General features: G+C 42.6%; 1 long non-coding RNA gene across 5 annotated transcripts in view; it reads left to right on the plus strand.

Annotated features, from left to right (window-relative positions):
* LOC115655400 overlaps nucleotides 1-26,097 on the plus strand; it is a 72,723-nt gene extending 46,626 nt beyond the window's left edge. For 3 of the 5 annotated variants that reach the window (XR_004001376.1, XR_004001377.1, XR_004001379.1), the window contains 5 exons: nucleotides 3,319-3,392; nucleotides 11,024-11,077; nucleotides 16,008-16,750; nucleotides 18,177-18,237; nucleotides 22,546-26,097. This is a non-coding gene — a long non-coding RNA (uncharacterized LOC115655400). The remainder of the gene's footprint in view (nucleotides 1-3,318; nucleotides 3,393-11,023; nucleotides 11,078-16,007; nucleotides 16,751-18,176; nucleotides 18,238-22,545) is intronic. The other 2 variants (XR_004001380.1, XR_004001378.1) reach the window with 2 other exon arrangements.
* The last annotated feature ends 501 nt before the right edge of the window (nucleotides 26,098-26,598 follow it).

A 26,598-nucleotide genomic window follows, 5' to 3' on the forward strand; every position in this document is an offset into this window, starting at 1 on the left:
CAATATCTGCATTCATGTGAGAAAGGAAGGCAGGATTACGCCCTAACGTTGTGCCCTGTCAGGTTTCTGTTCTTTCCGTTCATGGTGTGGTTGTTGATAGAAAAGGGTCAAAAGGTGACCCTGAATAATGTAGACACTATAGCTTTGCTCTCATGTTAGAGACAAGGCAGGCCACTGTGTAGTTCCATTCTTTATTCAGCCTTCTGGGCAGAGACAGTCCCTGCAGTTCTCCATGGCTCTTTAGATCTTAGGCTAACTAATAACGCCTGAGATGTGCAGTGTCCCCACATGGGGTTTCTCCCAGGCTACACTTTTGCACATATGCTCACATACATTCCCTATGCCTGCACCGAGGTTCCACGTATGCTGTGCTGAGCATAACACTGTGTACACATGATACCCATATATACACTGCCACAGTTATGTGACATTAGCACTACCATTTCGGTGGGGGTATCCCAGGGTTCTGTGCATCACAGGGAGATGCTCTAGGAACAGCTTTGCTGTATGTCATTGGCACTCTCCCCGCCTTCACACATTTTCTGATGGCAATTCCTTCTCATGTCCCTCCCACCAAACTGGATGGCTGACATGGAGCAATGGGATGATGATGTGGTTCTGCTGCGGCTGCTTATTGGGGGACAGTGGAGCAGGTGATTTGTGAAATGCTAGCAGAATTTGGGCAGAATCTTCTTACACATCAAAGATGGCTGAATGGCAGTTCATTCAGTTCCCATGGCACAGATAGAGTGAATGCTGGTATTGCCATGGTATGCCTGTGGGTGGACCATTGCTTCTGGTGCAGGAGAACCAGCACAGTTTGGTGGGATCACATCATTTTGGAAACCTGAATGACCAGCAGTGGCTTCAGAACATTGGAATGCGGAAACAAACCTTAATGGAGCTGTGAGTGGAATTTGCACCAAACCTCAGCACCTGAACTTAATTCGGGGAACCCATACTGGTGCAGAAGCATGTGGTTACTGCTTGGTGGCAGCTGGCAACCCCAGAAAGCTGTAGGTCCATTGCAAACCTCTTCGTGGTTGGAAAGTCCACCATTGGAATTGTGCAGGTTTGTGAGGCAATTATTCTGATTTACCCATGGGTTGTTGACATAAGAAAAGTTCCAGAAATAATAGCTGGATTTCAGAGGATGGGGTTTCCAAAGTGTGCAGAAGCCACTGATGGCACCCATCTCCCAGTACTTTGCCCACTAAAAAGAGCGAGTATGCGAATGAAAAGGTCACTTTTCACTTGTTCTGCAATGCTTAGTGGGCCACAGAGGCAGATTTAAATGTTGGAAACACTGGAAAGGTTCATGATGACAGGGTGCTTAGGAGATCGAGATTGTACATGAAGGGCAAAAAGGGACTTTATTCCCCAGAAACTATATGGTTCTGGATGGTGTGTCTGTGCCAACTGTTATTTTGGGGGATACTTCATACCTTTTTCTAACTTGGTCCATGAAAACATACCCGAACATTAATGACCTTGGGAAAAGGGAGTTCAGTTACAAACTCAGCAGCTGCACAATGGTTGTGGAATGCAAACTTGGTAGGCTGAAATCTTGTTGAATGCCAGTGAGATCAACACTATTCATATAATCATCATTTGCTGCACATTTCAAAACGTTTGTGAGAGTAAAGGGGGGGAGTCCTTCTGTCCTGAGTGGGAACAGGACAAGTCTGCAAACTCTGTAGAGGCAGCCAGATCACATGTACACTGTCCCAGCCCAGCAGGCAAGGAGACTGAAGGATGCCATATGTGCACACATCTTGGCACAACAGGGAGACAAAGGATGACATCTGCTTCTGCTGAGGGACACTTTCACACCCTATGCAGCTGCTAGAAATGCAAATAAGGGAACATTGACACATACTTGTGGGGCTATGGAGCTTTGTGAAGATTCCCTCCCTTCCCCCCCCCAGCCAAAGGTCATTAGATGTTTGTTCCTGTGACAATGTAGACAAAACAGACAATTATAATATGGCACTTCCACTGGTTTAATACCTCTGGGTTGGCTCTGTGCTTTGGGGGGTGCGGCCGAGCTATAATGTGGTTGGAACTGGTGAAGGTTTGGGAAGGGGAAGGAGAGGCTGTTTAATCATTGGGCAGTGGCAGATGCTGTCTTTGCCTGTACTGTTACTTGAAATGTGTGTCGTATTTCTGCATGTCAACCAAACCATAAAGACATTTCTCTACCCATTTTCTATGTTGTGGATTCTGCTGCATTTAGAACAGCAGTGATTTCTGTAAGCACGTGTCACTAACTGCACTTTACGCATCCCACCAGTGTGTCCTTGGGACTGCAGTTTTTTTAACCTGGGAGGGCAGGGCTTGTGGCTGTGGGACAGACAGAAAAGTAGTAGCATTATGATGGCGCCAGATAGTTATACCATACCGATTCTGGTGCTTTGAATCCTGAATCTGAAAACACCTTATATTTGTCATACGTAGAAAGGAGGGTCCATACATAAGTCAAAGGAAGTCTAATATTTATTAGCAGTATTATATGGAACATGCAATTTAAATATGTTTAAAAATAAATGTAGAACCACAATGCATGAGACTGAATCTGTGAACAACAGCCCAATGTAAATGTCTCTGCACCCATCGCCTTGTCCTCCCCTGACAAAGGGAAAATGATGGGGGGAAATTGTTCATAGGGGCAAATGGGAGAGTCTTGTATGGGGGTTTGGGGAGCAGGCACTTGGTAGGCTTTAGGTACTTCTGCAGACTCATCATTCCCCTCCTGGATGCTCAGGGGAGTCTCCCTGCAAGGGGTTTCAGATGCTGCTGTAGGGTATGGTCCTGCAGGCTCCTCCAGGTCACTTGGGGTGGTTGGGTTCTCCACCTTAGCAGCACCCTGGGCAGCAGCTGGAGGGAGAGGTGGCAGTTCATGGAGAGGTGCAGCGGCCACAGAGGCAGGCAGACCCCAGAATTGTTCAGCTACCAGTTCTATCAGCCTCTCCATTCGGGAATGCTTCTGTTCCCAATGGTCTGCCCCCTGCTTCATGAACCACTTCAGCAGTGTCTCTTCCTGCTGAAGAGTCCTATGCTTCCATGCCCTTAGGAATTAAAACTTTTCCCGATTTCTCCTGTCCATGCCAACGAGCAGCTTCTCCACAGCCCTCCTCTGTCTGCTGTCTCTGAGGTATTTCTCCTGGTGAATAGTTTCCATCTCAAGAGTCAAAGGTCCAGCCCACTGAAACAGAAGGGTAGCATTAATTTTTCCCTGTTGAAGAAGCTGATAAATCCCCCCACATAACATGACTTTGCCGTAGAAGGCCACAATTTTGATACTTTTCATCATTCCAGGAATGCAACTGCTAGACTATCCTTGGTTCAGACAACTGTTGTGGCCCATGAGGAAGGAGCAGAAGCTAATAATGGTAAGAAAAATGTACTGATGTTTTAATAAATGTAAAATGTTCATCGCGTCTAGGACTAGGATGCAGTGGCAGTTTCCTCCAGCGGCTATGTTACCATATTGCAATGTCTTCTTTAAAGCCTTGTCAACTTTTGGAGAACATAGCAGTTTTCAAAAAAGCAGAATGGAAAGAAGTGACATTCCAGTCATGTGGAGGAGATCTAGGAATCTATGCCAGAGACAGGTTTCTGCTAATGGTTACCCCTCTACATATTGTTGAATGTTGGGGTTTGGTCAGCTATGAAGGTGGACCAAGCTGGAGTTTCTGCTACACCAGAAATGTATTGAAATGTGCTTACAGGTGTCATAAACAGATAGTTAAGGTTAATGTCTCTTTCACCTGAAAAAAAGTAACTTGAAACACCTGACCAGAGGACCAATCAGGAAACCAGACTTTTTCAGGTCTGGGTGGAGGGAAGTTTGTGTCTGAGTTCTTTGTCTTGTGCCTATCTCCCTCTCGGCTACGGGAAGGATTTCTCTATTTCCTGCTTTCTAATCTTCTGTTTCCAAGTTGTAAGTACAAATATAGTAAGGCAGTAAGGTTTCTATTGTTTTTCTTTTGTATTTACATGGGTATAGTTGCTGGAGTGTTTTGAATTGTATTCTTTTTGAATAAGGCTGTTTATTAATATATCTTTTAAGCAATTGACCCTGTATCTGTCACCTTAATACAGAGAGACCATTTTTATGTATTTTTCTTTCTTTTTATATAAAGCTCTCTTTTTAAGACCTGTTGGAGTTTTTCTTTAGTGGGGAACTCCAGGGAATTGAGTCTGTGCTCACCAGGGAATTGGTGGGAGGAAGAAGTCAGGGGGAAATCTGTGTGTGTTAGATTTACTAGCCTGACTTTGCATTCCCTCTGGGTGAGGGGGGAAGAAAGATTAGCTCTCGGTACTTCTGTTTTCCAAGGCTGGAAACAGGGAGGGTGGAATCCCTCTGTTTAGATTCACGGAGCTTGCTTCTGTGTATTTCTCCAGGAACACCTGGAGGGGGGAAGGGAAAAGGTTTATTTCCCTTTGTTGTGAGACTCAAGGGATTTGGGTCTTGGGGTCCCCAGGGAAGGTTTGGGGGGACCAGAGTGCCCCAAAACACTCTAATTTTTTGGGTGGTGGCAGCTTTACCAGGTCCAAGCTGGTAACTAAGCTTGGAGGTTTTCATGCTAACCCCCATATTTTGGACGCTAAGGTCCAAATCTGGGACTAGGTTATGAGTGGCAGCGTTTGTGGGAAAGATAGAAGCCAGTAGGAATATTATATTTTTCTTTTCTCTGCTAGGGGCTTTTAAGCAGAGACAGTTTAATTTTAAAAGAAACCAGAGATAATTTTTTTTTCTCTGCTCTCTCTTGCAGTTTCTGGCTTGCATATTAAGTAAGATACCATTAAGCTGTGACAAAAGGGTCTTTTGTGACAATAGCACTCCCATTGAGAGTCATTACCAGCACTATACACATGCAAATAAAGTGGTTTTTCTGGTTTACTTTACATTGAAAAGATTAGCTAGAGGAAGAAAGGGAAAAAGGCACTGTTGCTAGGCAGACCCCAGGAGACAACAGAGAACCTGCAGTTCAGACAACAAACACCAGAGGGCACCCCAACACAAGAAAACAGGAACCATGACTTCCAAGGAAAAAAGGGAGGCAGAAAAACAATTCAAAGAAGCTGAACACAGGCGACAACTGGAAATAAAACAAAAAGAGATGGAACTAAGAGAAAGAGAAAGAGAGGCAGCCTACAAAAGGAAACAAGAAGAAGAAGATGCAGCCCACAAAAGACAGATAGAACTCCAGAGGGAGGCACACCGCCAGACCCTGGAATTAGAAAAGGCTAAGCAACAGGCTCCAGCCAATCCTAACAACCCTTCGCCAATTATGGTTCCACAGCACAGGAAATTTCCCACCTACAAGGCAGGTGATGACACCGAGGCCTTCTTGGAAAATTTTGAAAGAGCCTGTCTTGGGTACCGCATCTCTAAAAACCAGTACATGGTAGAATTGAGGCCATAGCTCAGTGAACCTTTAGCAGAGGTGGCAGCTGAAATGCCTAAGAAAAACATGAACGACTATAAACTTTCAAACCAAGGCCAGATACAGAATGGGGATAACCTCGGATCATGCCTGTCGGCGTTTCAGAACCCAAAAGTGGAAACCAGATGTGTCATTTCCCAAACACACCTACTACGTTGGGAAAAATTATGAGGCCTGGATATCAGGACACAATGTTAAATCCTTGGAAGAACTGCACCTCCTCATACAAATGAAGCAGTTTTTGGATGGTGTTCCTAAGGACATAACACGGTACATACAAGATGGAAAACCCAAAAATCTCTCTGAGGCGGGGAAAATTGGAGCCAGATGGATGGAAGTGGCAGAAAGCAAAAAAGCTACTGTCAAGGGGAACAAATACCCCAGGGGGCACACCGACCATAAACCCTACAACCGAGGACAGCCAAAGACCCCATATACTACCCAAGTAAAGCCACAGACACACTATTCTTCCACCTCACCAGTCTCCAGTAACTCACCTCGACCCAGTGACCCATCAGGTGGAAGATGCTTTAAGTGTAATGAACTGGGACATATCAAGGCCAACTGTCCAAAGAACGCCATCCGAGTGCAATTCATTACACCACCATCACCCAAAAGATCCCCAGGCCCAGATGCCTCTCAAATACCCTTGGAGCGAAGGGAAAATTTGAGAGTGGGCGGAAAGAAGGTTACTGCGTGGAAAGACACGGGGGCACAAGTGTCAGCTATCCACCAATCCTTCGTAGACCCCAAATTCATCAACCCAAAGGCCCAAGTGACAATTTACCCCTTCATGTCACAAGCTGTAGACTTGCCTACAGCTAAACTGCCTGTCCAGTACAAAGGCTGGTCAGAAATGTGGACTTTTGCAGTCTATGACAACTATCCCATCCCCATGCTACTGGGGGAAGACTTGGCCAACCAGGTGAAGCGGGCCAAGAAAGTGGGAATGGTTACACGTAGCCAAACCAGGCAAGCTTCCAGACCCATTCCTGTTCCTGAGCCGTCCACAGACGCCCCGTCTGTGTTACCAGAGACCCAGACAGAAGTAGTGGACCCGGATTCCATACCAACCACTAAAACAGCCACAGCGCCTCCAGTCCCAGGCCCGGAACTGGAACAGCAACCAGCACCAGCAATTGCAACCACATCTTCAAACTCAACGCCAGTGTGCGCCAGCGAGCCAAAACTGGCAAAAGCAACAGACATCCATACCCAAAAGGCTCAGCCAGAGCCTAAAATACCCTCAGGTGCACCAGCAAAGAGCGATTCACCAGCAACAAAAACAACCCCATCAGCTATAGCGCTTCCAAAGGGACCAAGCCCAAGTCCACAGTCTAAGGAAAAACTGGTAACCCCAGTCTCAGGAGCTTCTAACAAAGTAGCTGATGCACTCTCCCGTAAAAGTTTTCCAAAATCCAGTAGTTAAAAAGTGTTCTTAAAATGTAAAAGTCTGTTAGTTATATACTTAGTGGTATATGTAAAGGTGCATGTGTTGTATTAATCTGTTTATTTTAAAGTTCTAGGAGGAAATCGCCGCCAGTGAGCTTCAGCACTGTCTGCAATTTGGGGGGCGTGTCATAAACAGATAGCTAAGGGTTAATGTCTCTTTCACCTGAAAAAAAGTAACTTGAAACACCTGACCAGAGGACCAATCAGGAAACCAGACTTTTTCAGGTCTGGGTGGAGGGAAGTTTGTGTCTGAGTTCTTTGTCTTGTGCCTATCTCCCTCTCGGCTACGGGAAGGATTTCTCTATTTCCTGCTTTCTAATCTTCTGTTTCCAAGTTGTAAGTACAAATATAGTAAGGCAGTAAGGTTTCTATTGTTTTTCTTTTGTATTTACATGGGTATAGTTGCTGGAGTGTTTTGAATTGTATTCTTTTTGAATAAGGCTGTTCATATTTCTTTTAAGCAATTGACCCTGTATTTGTCACCTTAATACAGAGAGACCATTTTTATGTATTTTTCTTTCTTTTTATATAAAGCTCTCTTTTTAAGACCTGTTGGAGTTTTTCTTTAGTGGGGAACTCCAGGGAATTGAGTCTGTGCTCACCAGGGAATTGGTGGGAGGAAGAAGTCAGGGGGAAATCTGTGTGTGTTAGATTTACTAGCCTGACTTTGCATTCCCTCTGGGTGAGGGGGGGAAGAAAGATTAGCTCTCGGTACTTATGTTTTCCAAGGCTGGAAATGGGGAGGGCGGAATCCCTCTGTTTAGATTCACAGCTTGCTTCTGTGCATCTCTACAGGAACACCTGGAGGGGGGAAGGGAAAAGGTTTATTTCCCTTTGTTGTGAGACTCAAGGGATTTGGGTCTTGGGGTCCCCAGGGAAGGTTGGGGGGGACCAGAGTGCCCCAAAACACTCTAATTTTTTGGGTGGTGGCAGCTTTACCAGGTCCAAGCTGGTAACTAAGCTTGGAGGTTTTCATGCTAACCCCCATATTTTGGACGCTAAGGTCCAAATCTGGAACTAGGTTATGATAACAGGCATGGGAGGTAATTCGACTGGAAATTGACTGTATTCTCAGCTAGCATATGGGGTGTGCAAAGGGAGATGGAAGCTATGTAATCTGTTTGTAAGGGGATGGTAAGATTGGGGGCGGCGTGAAGCACTGAAACAAGGGACAAAAGACAGCTGAAGTTAGCTATAAATTTTCCACAACTGTCCCATCCCAAACTGGGACCTTTCTAAACCTGCACCCTCCTGTCCTCTGGTCCATGCAGCCCTGGCACCATCACAGCGTTCATGCTGATTGAGAAATGCACAGACACCGGAGCACAGTGATTGTTCCTTAATAATGTTTTATAGCTTCTGCCAAATGCATCATAGTAGTTCATCAGAAATCAATAAAATTGTTGATTTATAGCCATATCTTGCTTGGGGACCATTTATAGTATTGAAGTTGAGCGGGAGCTGGGCTTAAAATCAGGAATGTAGCATCTGAGCAAGAGAGGACATTGGCAGGGAGGGTGGAGGTCCATTGTAACTTACCAGCCTTGGATTTTGGTTCCTGACAAAGCTCTCAGTCCTCCTTGGGTTTGGCAGGGAGGCTCCGCTGGGGAGGAGTGCAGAATCACATACTTTTTGTCCTCCAGTAATGCCAAAGCATCTCATGCTATCCCTGTTGCCACAGCACCCTGGCCCTCATTGGCATCCTGTTGGACAATGAGCCGAATGGGGTTGAGGGGCTTGTGAACCACTTCAGGCTCTGCACTGGGAACCCTTAACATCACCCTGCTATTTAGACTTACACAAATTTGATGAGAGCTAGTGTGAGTAGGTGTACAGGAGCAGGGGAATCGTACCAGTAGCTCATAGTGTAGATATAGCCAGAGGGGCCTGATACAAAAAGGGTGTGTGTGTGAGAGAGAAACTATGTTAATTACAGCAACCCTCACTGAAAAGAGGCAAATGAGTTAGCCTACTCTTTAGTTTCTGATTATTATTCAGGTAATACCAGAAGATGTTTTTCTGTAACAATAAGACTTGACAGTGCACACAGTGCTGAATTTCCATTAGCACTTGTTACTGTTTTCACAGAAAAATGATGGATGGTGCCATTACTGGTACAGCTTTATGAAAGAAAAATGAAGCCTGTGCTTTTTAATTTTTGTAGTTATGGCAATTACACCAATTATTTTCAAATTATAGTTTGCACAGGCCCTACAGCACAGCTGAACAACCGAGAACAATCATTCTTCAATTTTCTCTGATATCTGCATGCACAGCATCCAAACTCTGGGCCTTTTACTGCCCCTCCCATGAGTTTGTGGAAAGGTCCTCTGAGTTTAGTACTTACAGAAACAGTACAGGGTCATTTTCACAAGACTTAACTATTGTACATGCAGAAGGGCCTTACACCTTAATTTATATCACACAGGCAAGTTTGGATCAAGCCCTATAATAATAATGGCACATTCATTGCCATCTAAATTCTATAGCTAGATAAATAATCTATAATTTGCATGACTGTATGTCCCTGTATAGCACTGCTCTAATTTGGCTATATGTATTTCTAATATTTGTACCAGGGAGTCTGTAGCTAGCAGAGCGAGTGAAGGAAGCGAATCAAGGTCAGGTGGTCTGTTGCCCCTCAGTTAGAACAGTGAAGTACATAACCTCCATACTCCTAAGTATGTACCACACAGAGGTTCATAATTATGTGTAAAATCCTGCTCCATTGTAATAGAGAAGCTCACAAGTATAAAACAGCTCTGTTTCTCTTAGTGGACCCTCACCCTTAACATCCAGGATAATTCAATGCACCTAATTAGACATATAAAAAAACAGATGATATGTATTGAAATGGATATTCAAAGATTTAGGATTTCTACTAGCAGTACCTCTCATGTTTACAATGGCAGTAGTCATATCATTTTTTTATTACTATGTAAATTGCTAGTCATATAACTTAACATCCTTCATGTTTGCTTCTGATCTGTTGTGAGACCAGCAAAATGTACTGGTGTGATTTAGCTTGATACAAAGTTTTACCCACAGTATATTATATGAAACACAATCATTCTTACCAACACATTTATTTTCTGAGGAAAAGAGATTCCCCTATCTTGTTTCTTGTAACCAACCAGTTATCCTCTTCCTTACAACCCCCCCTTTTCATATCTTCCTGTTGACAGCATGATTTATTTTTTCTGGTAAAGTAACAGCATGCTGATCAAAGGTTTATAGAGCCTTGCCTCTCCCTGAATCCACAAACAAAGGAGTAACAAAGACGAGATCTAAAAGTTCGCAAACCATTATCAAAGCAACAGAACTGGCAAACATCAAACGATCCTAAACAAGTAAAGAGATGAGAGCATCTGTGCTGTGATCCATGTACACAAAATCCGTTGGGCTGTGGGAATGAGTTGTGCAGTATGAGGTACAATGCAGTATGATTCAGATCTTATTTTATAAAAATTTTAAGGAAGCAATCTAAATATTTTGCATCAAATCCCAAAAAATATTACATTTGTAATAGAGCTGAGCCTGTCATAAACACCAGACTGAACACCCTCTGATTCTAAGGAAAACCTGAGCTGCATCAAAACATTGCAGCTTAAGCCTGTATCTAGTAATACACAGTCTTTCCCCTTGAAGGCAAACTTCAAAATGTGTCTGGTTTTGTTTTGTTTGTTGTTGTTGTTGTTGTTGTTTGTTGCAAATCTGTGATGAAATTCTGGCCCTATTGAAATCAGTGGGAGTTTTGCCATTGACTTCACTCGGGCCAGGGTTTCACTCCTGGTACACTAAGGCTTGCAATGGTTCTGGAAATGTTTGGAGTTCAGGTGGAAACAATGAAAATCAATGACATTGTTCTGAGCCAGGCAAAAGATGACCACTATAGGATGAGTTTTGTTTTGAGTTTTTGGGAACTAAAAAAGTCACAAACACCTTAATGCAGCCAAGTTGTGCAATAGGCTGTGAGATGCAATGAAAAATGCATAGATTTTTGAGGCCAGAAGCGACCATTAGTTCATCTAGTCTATCCTGTATAACACATAGGTCATAGAACTCTACCCAGTTATCCATATACTGAGTCCAATAACTTGTGTCTGCTTATCTTCTAGAAAGGCAGCCAGCCTTGATCTGATGACATCCAGAGATGGTGAATCCTCCACTTGGTAATTTGTTCTAATGGTTAATCACCCTTGCTGCTAAAAATGTGTGCCTTATTTCTACTTTGAATTTGTCTGGCTTTAACTTCCAGCCATTACTTTTGGTGATGCCTTTCTCTGCTAAGTTAAAGAGCCTTTTAATACCTGGTATTTTCTCCCCACAAGGATAATTGTGCACTGTCATCAATTACTGTTTTTGCTAAGTCTCTTACTATAAGGCATTTTTCTCCAGCCCTCAACTAATTTTTATGGCTCTTTTCTGCACCCTCTCCAATTTTTCAATGTTCTTTTAAAAAATGTGGACAGAAGAACTTCTGTGCCTCCAGTGGTGGAAGCACAGAAGGAAGGGCCCCAGTGCAGGTTTTTATTGTAGGCCCCCTCCCTCAAATTTAAATGTGTGTAACATTTATTTATACACATCAAACATGCCCATTCAACTGTTCTGTCACACACAGGATAGAAACTCCAAAATCTAGCCCCTTCTCTGAATCCCACATTCAGCCCTGCTCCCCCTCAGTGCCCCTGGGAAGGAGTTGCCACTGTAGCCTGGAGTGCACAGATCGCAATACCACTGAAATTTGGCCCAGCTGCCCTTCCATCTGGCTCTACAGAGGTAGAAGCTGGGTCAAATTTCAGTGGTGTTGCAACCCTAGGCATCAAATGCCTGAACACCACTCTGGCCTGGATTTCAGGTGCTGGAGGGATGCTACGTACTATTCTGGCAACAGTACTTTCTTGCCCTCTAAATTGTGTGTACCCCTGTGCAGATGTACCAGCTGTTCCTCCACCTGTGGAATTGTACACAGTATTTTAGTATCAGTGTCACACAATGCCATATACAGAAGTAAAGTCACCTCCCTACTTCTACGCACTACTTTTTTGTTGATACAGCCAAGGAGCGCATTGGCCTTTTTAGCCACAGCATCACATTGGGAGACCATGTTAATCGTCCACTATGACCCCTAAATCCTTTTCATAATCACTGATTTTCAGGATACAGTTCCTCCATTCTGTAGCTATGGGCTTCTTCTTGTTGTGTTGTTGTTTTTATTTTTTTTTAGAGGTATGCCCTTTTGTTTGTATTAAAATTTCATTTGAATGGGCCCAGCTTACCAAGCAATCCAGATCACTCTGTATGATGGCCCTGTCCTCATCACTTCACCAATCTTTATGTCATCCACAAATTTTATCAGTGGTGATTTTGCACTTACTTCATGGATAAAAATACTGAATCGCATCAGGCCCCCACCAGTCCCCGTGGAATCCTACTAGAAAGCTCCTCATTCAGTGATGATTCCGCACTGATGGCTAGTTTTGAGATCTGTCAGGCTGCTCCTGTGATCTCTTCCCCACTGTCTCCCATGGACGCTCCTTCCAAGATACAGGCTGGTCCTACCTGCAGGCTTTCCCGAACGGAACTCTGTGGTTCACCCCACTTGAAACTGGATCCCCAGGCTACAACCATGGGCACAGTTTGGGGAGCGCGCGCGTGCAGGGGCAGGGGAGTGCTGCCTTCCCAAACAGAGGCGAGATATTGGGGGGGAGGTTACGCGGGGTCATATGCGACTCGCCCTCGCCTGATTTCTGAGCGCACCCAGCTGCCCTGCTGCAGGCCTTGCTCTGCTCAGCCCACCTGGGGGTGGCGGGGGTGGGGGGGGCGCTTTCCTTCCCATGCTGCACCTCCCAAGCACATTTCGGCTCGCGGGGAGTGGAGGGGGTTGGGACGGAGCAGCTGTTCTCCGGCGCTCTGGGGCGCTGCCTGAGCAGCTGGATACCGCCTCCTGGGTCTTAGTGCTCACCGGTTTCCCGAAGAACGGTGCGTGGTGGTGTGGGGGGAAGAGACGCGGGGAAGGGGAGGTGGGTGCGGCAGGGGAAGGAGAAAGGGATGGGGCAGGAGACAGTGGGGAGGGGACGAGGAAGAAGAGAAGGGGATCTGGGAATGGGCGGGGGAAGCAGGAGCCCGGCATCTGTCATTCCCTCGGCAGCAGCAGCAGCACCAGCACCAGAGCAGTGATATCGCCGCAGTGCCCCCACCCCCTCAGCAGCTGCTGCGGTTCTCCTGTAGCCCAGGTATCACTCCAGACACGGGGAGAGAGCCAGTGAGCCAAGGAACTGGCTTCAGTGTCTGTGCGCATGTATCACGGTCAAACTACGCCTATGGCTACAACACTCCCTATTCCCATTGTCTTGCCATGGCTGCAGTGCGTGCGGTGCCTTGTACCCCCTGGCAGTTCTGCATGAGCGCACTCCTCAGGTGACAAGTTTTGCTACTTTCACCTCTGTCCATGTGGAGCCCTGCAGCTCTACCACACTCAGACTGACCCTACATGGCAACCTCCCTCTCTCTCACTGTATTACCATGAGCGGCCCAAATGTAGTTGAGACCTGCAAGCCATTCCACTCTGGGTGCCTGTGACCGTTAATTGATTAAAGTGACTCAGAACAGCTCCTTCCAAACAGACATATCATTCACTCACCCAAAAGTATACCACAGTTGGGGGGGAAGGTTAAATCACAAAGAGGCCTGCATGCCTGGGGCTTGCTGCTGCTCATAGTCTCTCTCAAAGCTGCCAAGCCCCTGCCTTAGTTTGAGGGCCCTGCCACAGGCTCTGCCCCTATCAGTGTCTCCTCAAGAAGCTGCTGTCTATTTACTCTTCTTTCCCTGTAGGCCTGGCTTTTTACAGCTTAGTGTTCTTTTGAGCCTAGTCCCTGGCCTTGGAAATATAGGCCTCCTGCAACAGGCAGGTAGGGAATTCCTGACTAGCTCACCAATTGTTTCTCTTAAGGACCCTTGGTATTGTCTCTGGAGCTATCTTTCCTCTATCATTATTTCATTTCCTGCTTGCTCCTTCCTAACAGTCGTCTTTGATGTATTTCCATGCAGTCAGCCAGAATAATATCAAGTAAGTAAACTGAGGCACGTTTAATCATACAAAATAGTTCTCCACATGACATAACATGGATAGGGCTAATATTTTTAATCAGAATGTTGTGTAGTCCTAAGTCAAACTTACACAAAGTCTAAGTATTTTACATCTATGTGGTTACCTTTATCAACCAAAATGAAATCAGGTTTGTTTGACAGGATGTATTTTTCAGAAATCCATGTTGACTGGCATCAATTATATTCTCATTCTTTAATTCTTTATTAATTGAATCCTATAACAGTTTTTCCATTATTTTGCTTGGTATTGATGTCAGGCTAACTGACCTACAGTTACCTGGATTCTCCAGCTCGTCTGTTTTGAATAACGTCACAATATTGGGACATTTCCAGTTTTCTGGAATTTCCCCAGTATTCCAAGATTAAAAATAACATCAGGAGGCCAGAGATCTCCTCAGCCAACTCTTTTAGGATTCCTGGGTACAAGTTATTCAGACTCACTGATTTTAAAATGTTCAACCCTAGTAGATGCTGTTTAACGTCCTCCTTAGTCACTAATGGATTGGAATATAGTTAATTATCCACATGTGACATTTGTACATCTTCCTGCTTCTTTCCAAATATAGAACACAAGTATTTATTGACAGTTCTGCCTTTTCTGCATCATTAAGAAATTTACCATATCCTTCTAGTGACAGAGCTATACCATTGTTAGAGAGTTGTTTGTTCCTGATATTTGTTAAAAAAAAAAAAAAGAACTCCAAAACCTTCTTATTGTCTTTAATGGTGCTAGTCATGGCTTTTCCCCTTATTTCTTTCACTTTCTTTATCACTCTTCCATTTTTCATAACTTCTATTTTATATCAATTGCTGTCTGATTCCCCTTTCTTTTATTTCATGCACCAGTATCCTAAAGAAATGTCTGTGCTCAAAAAGAAAACTTATTGCAAATATCATTCAAATTTAAACACATGAACAAATGTTGCAATTTACACTGAATCCATTTCACTTTAGAGGTCTTTTGACATACTGAATCACTTAATCTGTGCTCCAACAATTTATTATTTCACCTGATGCCCTAATGCAATTTCTTCCATATATTACTTTTTGCTAGTCTCTGTTTTTCTGTTTAATTAATAGTGTGGGATTTTTAGTGAATCCTTTAAATTCATTTTGAATGCCTCAAAATTCTTCTTCTTTCAATGTTCAAGAAAGTGTAGTTATGCCATTTTGATCAGCACATATTGTCATAGCACATTGCAGATTAATAACATCTTCTTGACATACTGAAGCCATCTTTCCCATTTGACTGGCTAGTGTGGTGCAGATTTATACCCAGCTCACCATACACTTAGCGTCTCCATGGGGTGAAAGCCTTAATCTAGAATAACTCCACTGATTTCAATACAATTACACCAGTGTAAATAAGACCAGACTCTTGCTCTCTTGTCTTTTTCTTTCTCCCATTATTTCATTTATCTTTAATCCTACATTTTGTTTTAGCCTATGTCCTTTTGTTTTCATCTGTCACTTCCTGTATCATATTCAAGTCTATTTCAATTTATCCTCTGTTCTCCTCCTCCTCCCCCATCCAATACAAATATGTAGACTTGTTTAAAATGAGGTAAACTGGTATTTCTCCTGGATTACACAGGAATACACCTGTGGGGAGCACAGCACTGCTTCACCATGTCTTTTAATTCCCAAACAATATTAATGGTATAGATTAATGGAGAGAAAGGGACAATTATAACTGATCCTAAATTTAGAATTATGGGCCTGGATCCAAAGCCCACAGAAGACAATGAGCATCTTTCCATTGACTTCAGTGGGCTTTGGATCAGGCCCAAGATTACTTTGGTAATTTACACTGCTTTATTTTGGAGCTATACTAAGAACCAGGGAAAACTGCCTTGAAAACTAAGCCCACATTTATTTTGAAAAGGAAAGCTTGACAACTTTTGCTAGGCTCTGGAGCTTAATTAAAGTAGTGGAAAATTTCAAAGTGACAAGTAACTAAAGGCCTATTTTTATTCCTTTTCTTTTTTTCAGTTCTTGTGAGCGGAAGAGCACATGCATGTGGATCAGGTGGAATGAAAGAAAAAGACTGTCTAACATGTTCTCAGAGCTTGTTCATTCATCCAGACACCCACCCAAACTTCCTTCAAAAAACAGAAAAATGACTCCTCTTGACCCCCTTTTATATTCTCCTATAGATGTTTCTCATGAATTAAGCTGTGTGGGATATCTCCAAGTTCCTATCTGTTTGCACTGGGATCACAGAGCTCTCACTTGTGATTTTAAAAATATGTTTTGTGCTGAACATTTCTGAAAATGAAAATAAACTTTTCCCCCAAACTTTAATTGATACTGATCCTAATACCAATCTAGCTCGTGATCTCTCTACAACATTAGATAAATTGAAGAATTTTGTGTTGAAGAATTTTTGTCTCTGATCTGCAGTGCAGATTTCAGGCCTAAGCCACCTGCCATTTGCCACTGTCAGAAGACAGGACACTGGGCTAGATGGACCTTTGTTCTGAGCCAATATGACTGTTTTTATGTAATCCTGTTCCTCTGAAAATCAATGAGAGGAAGATTGGGCTCCTCAAATGCATATTTTATACTTATTCCATAGGTTGAACTCCCATGGCTATCAGTGGAAGTGCTGGACAGAGAACAAATGAAGAATATGCTATGGATATCTGCAGTAGAGCTCAGATAAGATGCTTTTAAAAGCCTATGATGTTTATATGTCTGCATGTATACATATTCAAGCCTACCTGGAACCCTAGGTATGTACTTGAGCTGCTAGCTTCTGGTCCTGCTTGAGCTGCCATAGCTTCAGTGTTATTGTTATTCAAACTAGCTAGATCAAAGCTCTCTCAGATATGTCTACATGTGCTTCAGTCACACCTCTGATTGAAGTGTAGACATTTCCAGAGAGGCACATGATATATATATATTAGCCTGTGATGAGTTGCTCTCCTCACAGCTGGATGACACAGCCTCCTGGCTATTCTGGAAAGTAGCTAGGTCAGGCCAATGCTCTCTTTATCTGCAGCCCCACTCTCGCTCCAGAAGCTGCTGCAGCCTCTTCATGACTCAGCCCTCCGGGGTAGGGGTTAGGTGGGATGGGGAGTCTTTTGTCCCAAACAGGCTCAAGCAGTCTTCCTATGCACTGCCCCACTGGTGCCACTTCCCTAGTAGCCAGTGAGCTTGTTTTAATAAATGCTTTCAGCCCTCAGCCTAACAGGTTAATTGGCCCAGTCTGGCCTCCATTAACTCATTCTGGGTGAATGTGGGGTGGACACCCCATCACAAAGCCATATTTTTTTAAGTTTGCAAAGGGAACATGTACTACACCTCCCTGCACCAACTAAGTCAACTATCCAGGGACGGAATTCCACCCTTTCACTCTCCCCACCCTCTGAGACGTCTTCTATGAGGAGTTATCACATCTGGGCAGCCCCTACTACCCCGTCCCACTCAGTGCTATACTCAGAGTTCACTGGTATAAGGTGGGGTATAGTTGCTTTATGCCACTGCAACTTGGTTTCATGTTAGACTTTCTGCTCATGCTGGAGTAAATCTGAATCAATATGTTTATGACTATGCCAAGTGTTTATGAATATGCAGAGTGTTATTGGAATTTCGTGTTGAATATTTACCGTACACTACATAAAACTGACCTCCATGCTACAAAATGACTGGATGGCAATAGTATTCACATATGTTCAGGTTTCTTTCCTAGGACTGATTGGAAAATTCAAGCTCTTCATTGTTTAGACTCTCTATCTAACTCTTTTTAGATAACAAGTACAAAACCACTGTCTAATCCAAGTAGGAAAACAACAGAGCAAATTGAGAATGCTATTGTTCTCTTTTTGCAGTTTATAATGTACTGTAAGATGCAGGTTTCTAACAGTCCCTTAGGGTAAGTCACAAACAAAAATTATCACATCATCAACTTAATTGCCTCTTCCCAGAATCCCTAGTGTGTCTATTTAAAGTTTTATTTAACAATGGACTGTATCAAAGGAATATCACCCTTAAATGATTACATCCATTCCAAATCCAGTGGAAAAGAAGAGTGGGCTGAGGCTTTTCAGGCAGCAGCCAGACCTTGGAAAGTTTAATTGTGGACTGTCATAGCTAAAACTGCATTTTTGTTTCATCAGTCATGGGTGGCATGGAGTCCATGATTTTCTTGTTTTTCAGCTATATAGCCATGATTTTTGGCATGTGGGGACTTTTTCCTGATGGGTGGATGGACGCTGTGGTAAGTGTTCAGTTGATTTCACCAGGAATCTCAAGTACTGCCAAGTTAAACCCCAGACTGCATGGCTGGTTTATAAAGAGCTCCAGGAGCTCGGCAACAACAATACATTGATGCAAGGACCCAACCAGCGAACTCTGGGGATCACGAGGTTTCTTCCTCCCTCAAGGTAACATTCTGTAAGAATGGAGTTTGGTTGGGGTCATAATAAGGAGAAAAAAATAGGGGAACTATTTTCATGCACCACTTTCCATACTCACTCCTCTTTGGGCACTTCTCCCTTTGCCTTTTCATGATGTCTTCCGCTGCTCTCTCCTGGAGCTTGCTATCCCACTCCCTTTGAAGCTCATCGGTGCTTTCTTTTGCTGTCCGTTGGAGGCTGCTTGCCTCTTTTTCCTGTTTTCTGTGGAAGTAGCATCATCTCATTCCCTGTCATCTCCTTCCCCTTCAGCTGGCATGAATGAAATTTGGGTTAGGTGGCAGAAAGAAGATGGCATGCTAGACCTTTACTTTTGCAGATTAGGGAACCAATTGGTTGACTATGCAGAAGACCCCAAGTATGTGTCAACCAGACCTGGAAATTCTCACTGAAATCAATGAGAGCTACATACGTGTATCTGAGAGCAGAACTCAGCCTTTAAGAATTAAAAATCTTGTTTTCAAACGTCATACAGTTGAGAGAAGAGAAAAGCAGAGCATATGTTTATAAGCAAAATAATTTGTAAACAGTGGGCCAGATTATCAGCTTTTTGTCCAGCTGTTTTGCCATTCTCAAGCAACAAGAAGCAGCCCTTTAACTCCCCTAATAGCTTTGGGGTCTCCTGGCATAGGGCATTCCCCAGGGTACCATAGCTTTGCCACTTGCTTTCCCTAGGTTAGGATGTGGCTGGAGTGTGCAGTGTTCCAGAAATCTCCTGTCACAAGAACAGTCCATAGGGACTAAAAAGTGCAGAAAATCCTACAATTAGCATGATGCAAGAGTGAGTGCTTAAACTGGGCTGTGTACATTAAGATCACGCAGCAAGTTGTAGATCTCTGGATCTCTCCAGAAGGATTCTCAACTTGAAATAGCTGGAAGTGTCTTTGTGGTGTTCAAGTTTTCTGTATTTAGTGAACATTAAGGTTCTGATAGCTCAGCAGGAAATTATCAGTTTTTCAAGTTTCCAGATTTCTAGATTACCCTCTGCCAGTCTTAGATTCAAGACATCAAAGACCTGACTGCATGAGTGTATACCTTAAATTACCCAGTACAAAAATACAGTTATGTTAGATATGTCTTATTGATTCTACCTGAACAAAACAGTGGAGCAAATCACTGTTATCTATCCTGTTATCAACCGCAGAGCTCAGGAGCAAAGCTGCTTAAAAATGTGGCTATTTTGCACAATTGAGCACCTTTTCAGTAGGACAGGTGAACTCCTCCAGATAAAACAAAAACCAGTGACCTGAAACACCATTCATAACTTGGAATGAACACTAATAGCAGGGTTTTGAAGTTCTTTTTTTTTCCATGTTTTTTTAATTTTCATGGCAGTCTCTTCTTTCTAGGTTCTCAGAGAAACCATACTTGCAGTGTTTCTGACCTGGTGGTAGCAGAATGTATCTTTACACATCATATTCCTGAATCATGCCATATTTCTAGCTCAGTTTTTCCACTTCTGAGAGTTTAGGTGTGAAATCTAGGGTTACCTGGACTGATCCTCTGAAAAAATTGACATTTTTAACACCTGGGCATATATGCCCTAGCTTTATCTCAGCAGATGAGAAGGGTTAGAACTTCTGGGGTGGGTTAAATTCTTGTAGCAGAAAAATGAGTTGATACAGACTAAAGCTGTTCTTTACTAGCCTTTTTTTATATATAATATGCGTATAGTTTCTACCAATGCTGTAGCTGAAAGAGCAAAAATAAAAGCAAAGCTTACATATATACAGCACAAGATTTCAAAAACTCATCAAAGCAGCTCTGGTCAAAATGTTAGTCAGGCCATTTGCACACATAAGCTGTTCCCAAAAGCTAAGCAAAACTTGTGTGCCTTAATTCCACTCCAAACAGATTCAAATCTCTTGGTAACAAAATGTGTATGTGGCTGTCCTTCAAAGAAAAGAAAAGAAAAAAAAAGGAAAAGAAAACCCACAGCCCACTGTGTCCAGCTCCAGATAGGTACCAACATGTCTAGGGATTGTCTGGATTAGTACATTAAACTATTTTAAGATGACATATTTGCAGGAAGTTCAGCTTTTGAAATGTGATTCCCTCTTTAAAAGCCTTAAGCATTGATGGGTAAATTAAGCCAAGGAATAAGCAGGTGAAAATCCTGTTGCCTTCAATGAGATTTGCACCGATTTATGACACAAATTAAATCCAATCCATGTGATAACCCCCATGGAAACCTTTCAGGAAGTCTCCCTTGAGGTATTCATTTCAATAAAGATACTGATTTAATATCTTTATCGCTTTTCAAGTAAAGTTAGCATGAATTTTCAGTTTGCAAATATTTTGAGGCAAAAATATGCATGAAATCAAACTATTTTTACCCCTTTTTTGACCCAAGTGGTTAGCTAACTTTCAGGGTTGTGTGGGTTGTTTCAGTTAGGAGGAGAAATTAGTGATGGAGTCAAGTATTTCTTTGCTACAATCTTGTTTGTTACAGAGAATATACATAATGTCCTGTTTCCCTGAACACAAGAGTCAAGCAACAAGAGACACTTCCTTTGCTCACAGTTCCAAGTCCCATTCAAGCCAGCACATAGCCCAAGAACTGTCTATCTCTCTCACCTTTTTCTCAGGGTGGCCCTACCAATGCTCTGTGACTGTGTCTGGTTCTTCCTTGCTGCCCTCTCTTTCCGCTTCATTGGTCTTCTGCTGCTTCTTTCATAGACAAACACACCTCCAACCAAACAATAGCAGTGAAACCTCTCTGCCAAGATGTGCCTGTGTTTTGGGTGGAGGATCCTATTGTTTCAGCCACCTACATCTATAAAAAGCTTAATTGTTTCTTACATGGATCCCAAAAGGAGGGTCACTGCTACACTCACCAGTTTCAACAAGGTTTAATCCAATCCATAACACGCAGTATTTTTGTACACACGCAAACAGCCAGAGTAAAACAGGGCCCAAAATTCACTGATTTACACAAAATCTGGCTTTTTAAAAAAAAAGAAACAAAAAGAGCTGGCATTTTCTGTGACTTTTATGTCCATCAGGAAGGACTATTCCTATTTTTAGCAGAACACTGTGCCAACAGATGGTTGGACATGAGGAACTTATTCTTGGATCATGATGGAGGAAAACAGCCCCTCTTTCCTCCAAGTATTAACTAATACGACACATATATGTATAATAATCATCAGAAATCTGACATTTATACAACATCTTTCATTCTGGAGAATCTTAAAATATTGTACAAACTACACATACATTTTGGGATTTTAAAAGCAACATGAAGGAAGTTATCCTCATATCTTCCACATTTGAAAACTTTGATTTAAATTCACAAGTAGTTTACAATAAACATGTAACACCACTGAGCAGAGGGCAAATGGCACAGCCTATAGCTTAAGAGTGAGACGAGGCAATTTTTTGCCTGGAAGACCATAGTAACACGCTTAATCTTATGAAATATGCCATTGGGTTTTCAGTCCTCTTGGAGACAGACTTGATCTTGGTTTTTTAAGGTCCTATCTATGGCATCTTTGTTCATTCCCATTTGGCTGCAGCATAACATTACCACTATACGGCATAAAATATGCCTCCAGTACTGTCCCATGAACTTGGCACATCACTTTCAAGCAGGGCCGGCGCTACCATTTATGCAGCCTAGGCAATCGCCTAGGGCGCCAGAATAAATGGTGGGCGCCGTTTTGCCGGAGGGGGCAGCAGGCAGCTCCGGTGGAGCTGCCGCAGTAGTGCCTGCGGACGGTTGGCTGCTCACGCGGCTCTGGTGGACCGCCCACATCACTGCGGCAGCTCCATTGGAGCCGCGGGACCAGCGTGCGGGGTGGCGAAATTGCTGTCCGCCTAGGGCGCTCAAACCCATAGCGCCGGTCCTGCTTTCAAGCACTGATGCTTCCAAAAAATGCCCCTCTCTTCCACAGCGGTGTCATGCGGTGAAGCCAAAGGGATTGGGACCAAACAAATAAGTGTTGTAATCACTGAAATAAATGTGTATTATTTAGTAACCTTAATTAAAATCCTGGCAGATTCTGGAGCCCAGACTTCCTGCTTTGTGTTGCTAATCACAAAGCCTGCTTTTTATGTGGCGTCACATTATTAATGCATTCTCTGCTGACTGACTTTTCCTTTATTTCCAGGCGTTAGTTCATGACTACCTATTTTCTCACTCTTCAGAAATGTCTATAGTTTATCATGCTTCAGCTTTATGACTCTTGGCATGAGCCCCTAGAGGCAAATAGGCAACTGCTGCTCTCATGCTACCATGAACGTGCCCGATTCTTCTCCCAGTCACAAAATTCTGAGATTAGCCACTGACAGTTAAATTCATGCATAGTTGGTTAATATGATGTGGTATGTGAAACAATCCAATCCTGGTCACAAATTCCTGGCATTTTTATGTTATGTTTCCATCCTTATTTTGAAATTGTGAAATACGTTTGTTACCATGAGTTAGAGTATTTCTCCAAGTACTAACAAAAAAAATAATTAAAAACTGAAATTGTTTCCTTGTACTGTCTGTGCCTCTGTATCCACTTCTCTTGTCTTAGTCTTAGATTGTAAGTTTTTGGGTCAGAAACCATGTTTTTGTTCTGTATTTGTACAGTTCCTAGCACAATAGGGTCCTGGCCCATGACTGGGGATCTTAGGCATTACCACAATACAAGTAAATTTATAATTATAGTAATAAAAATAATGATAATGCAGTAATTTGAGCTGATCTATCCTAAAGAAACACAAATCAGTGAAAAAATAATGATGGTGATAGTTTTACAATACATACTAGTTTTTCTTTTAATGAATTCATTGCTTGCGAGAGGTAGATCATCAGACTCAGATACTACAGTCCATTTATGAATAACAAAAGTTCAGCGTGAGCAGCAGTACTGCAGGCTTTCTCACAGTATCTCACCGATCTGTTTCAACCCAGCTATGAAGGGAGGAAACGAGAAAGTAGCTTATTCTGGCCCATTCCATCCTTGGATTTCAGTTTTGATGGCAATACTTAGTCACCAGGAACCCTCACCGAGACACCAAGCCATTTCAAATCATAAGCTACTGAAGAACTGTCATAAGGTAATGACTTTCCCTCACTAACAACTCACCTGGCTTCAGTCCAATGAACTAGAATGAAAGGCTCTGAGATTTATCAGCACCAAGCTCTTGAGCCATTTGTGGGAGCAGCTATTGTTATGTAAGGATGTGGGGGAAGTGGCAGAGACCAAAGGCCATCTTCCATTTGGAACGGCAGGGCTTTTAATTCTAGGGCGGGAGATAGAATGGTGGCAGGTAGCAGCTTACAGCAGGATCTCTTTTCTGGGTTATATAGTGCCTGAATTAAAATAACTGTTAAATAAAAGCTCTCTATGCCTTAATAAGAACACTGCCACATCATTCAGTGCCCTGCTCCACAATATGTCTCAGATTTATTGCCATAAAAGCACAGGGCAAATCTAGATACTGTGTGAGCCACATGAAGACCCTGTCCGATACACATAGTGACCCTGTGCCTCCTATCTGACACCCAGCCTCCTGTGGTTCTCTCCTGACTCCATATCAGCATGGCTCCAGTAAAACCATGCTGACATTGCTTCCACCAGTCTCTGTAATCCCCCTTTAAAGAAGGCTGTGCAGGCAGAGGTGGTGCATGAAAAAGTTAAGGTTGCCTCAGGTTTTATTTACTTCTCCAAGGCTTGAAAAGGAGTGGGATGTTGTGCATCCCCCTTAGCTCTGCCCCAGCCCTCCTTCTATTCCTGTCCTGTACAGTCCCCACTCCCTCCATTTTACACTTTGAATTTCTTGACTGTTTTCTGGATAACTTTATAACTTTAAACCTGCAATAAGAGGGCTTTTTTTTCATTTAATTTCCTTAGGATTTAAAAAAAGAAAAAGAAGAGAAAAGGAACTAATATATATATTTAATATGACACATATGTCAATGATAACTGAAGGGCCACTAATTAAGAGTTTCATATTACTTCATATGAAGCACCTTTCATATGACCTTACCACTTAATGTACAGTCATGCCATGTTATTAGAGGGAATGAGGCTGTGCTAAATAACCTTGGGAGTTACAGGTATGAGGCACTTCAGAGTTTAATACTTTGTTTATTATTTCCCATAATTATGTCACTGAATTACTGAGATTGTTGTATAAACATTATTTAACATTCAGATTACTTAAAAAGTCTAAATGAAGCTTTGAAATAAATTCAGATTGATTCCTAGGGAATTGCTGAATAAGAGAACCAAACCTAGAAAACAAAACCTGCAAAGTTGTTCAGCAAATTGTTTACCTTAGTTTGTAACTTTTCAGGAAATGGATTCTTAGAAAACCCTGTTTCAACCTTACAACCAGAAAAGTATTTCAGGGACTGCCAGGGAGGACCCCTTCTGTCACTTCTGGCACCTGCTTATGCTTCCAGGTAGGCTATCACAGGCCAGTTTCATTCATCTTTCTCAGACATGGACAGTGGTTGGAGGCTCCAGGCTCAGTGATAATAAAGGAGGGTTGGGCAAAAGTAACCTCAGTTCTACTCCACCTAGAAATTTCTCCCTCACAGCCATCAATCATAAAAGAGTTGATTACATTTACCACCTTAGAGAGGTTGACATGCCTGCCATAAGCTTTTGTGAGGATTTCAGATTTAGTGTCTCCTGAGGGATTCCATTTACATTGTTCAGGTACCATAATATGTTGTGTGGGTTTGGTGCAGCAGAGCACAATCATGTTTTAACCTTTACCCATTTGATAAATAGGATCATAGCTTTTAGGCTGAGGATGAAATGCTCTGGTAGTAAAGGTTAAAACAGTCTCCTCACTGATTGTGGGGGCAAGTGGGTGATTGGCAGCCATCATTTTCCCAAGGTTGGGAATTAAGGTATATAATATTGTTAATAAATTGTAAACACACTATCTGGAGTAAACATGGGATGTGTCAGCAGATATAGGCAGTCTATATGTGTGGAGTTTTGTGATCCAAGAACAGTAGCTAGTCATAAACAAGCCTTGTTAGAAGCTACAGTATCCTTAGTTTATAGGTTAGAGGACAGCTTAGGGACATCATGCCCCCGCTAAGTGATGAATGTGTTCTGAAAGGACTGAGGCCAGCAATGGGAAAAGGACTGTCCTTGCCTCTCTCCTTTCATCAGCTGCCAGCTCACTTAGCCTGTGGGTCTAGTTTGTTTTTGTTTGTCTAGTAATCAAGCTGTGGCCTCTTTAATCATCAGAACATAACTATTCTTTTCTTGTTCACATGTGGCTATGACCCGCAGCTCCATCACAATTCCCTTCTACTGCATGTAACATGACCGTAACATAGCCTCATAAAACATGCTCCAACAGCAGCTTGATAGCCTCAGTTCAGACTCCCATGTTGTATATACTCAAACCACCACATTTCTCAGTACAATTTGCCACTAGAGAGTAGCTCTCTAAAATGCAAAGCTTTAGGCTAGAGAGGCAATTGATTCTTGATTCTTATTTACTTATTGAGTATGAACATAATTAGACTTTCATCTCAAAAAATATTATCATTAGCTGGTGCGAGTTTTGTTTGACGGGCCTGATAATCAATCATCAGATTTCACCACTTGTTTTGTGGCATTGTATTTCATCACTTGGTACAGTATGTAACATTATAAAGCATAAGTTTGTTAACTGAGTATTTATTTGAATGGGTTTCACTATAAATAAAGGTTCTCTGTATACTTTTTTTAAATAAAAAAGTTTATTTTTACACCAACTATTTGCTTTCCTGTGCTAAATCTGTGTCAAGGAGAAATCCAGGACTGAAGGAGCATGAAAACCGATTTGTTTCTCACCTAGAATGGGTGATCCTTTCAGGTCAGGTAGGAGTCTTTTGGTGGGGTACTGGTTCAACAGAACTTGTATTTTTTTCCAGCACTGTAAGTCACTTATCCTTTGAGAAAGAAAAAGAAGGCTGGTATAGATTAGGAATGGTAATGTAAAGCTTCTACCCACTGCATAAAATTCTTTCAAATTAATACAAGCATTAAATTGTCAATGCTTTTTCCATACACTGCAGATATTAAACAGGACATGCCCGCTAGGGTTGGTATAAAGTTTTGTCAACATTTTTGGCATACAAGGTCTCAGTCTCAGGTCAATATTTTCTTACCAAATTTTGTTGTTTCAATTGCCTTTTTTACACTCAGATATAGTAACTC

This window comes from Gopherus evgoodei, chromosome 7 (assembly GCF_007399415.2).
Source record: "Gopherus evgoodei ecotype Sinaloan lineage chromosome 7, rGopEvg1_v1.p, whole genome shotgun sequence".
Lineage (NCBI taxonomy): Eukaryota > Metazoa > Chordata > Testudines > Testudinidae > Gopherus > Gopherus evgoodei.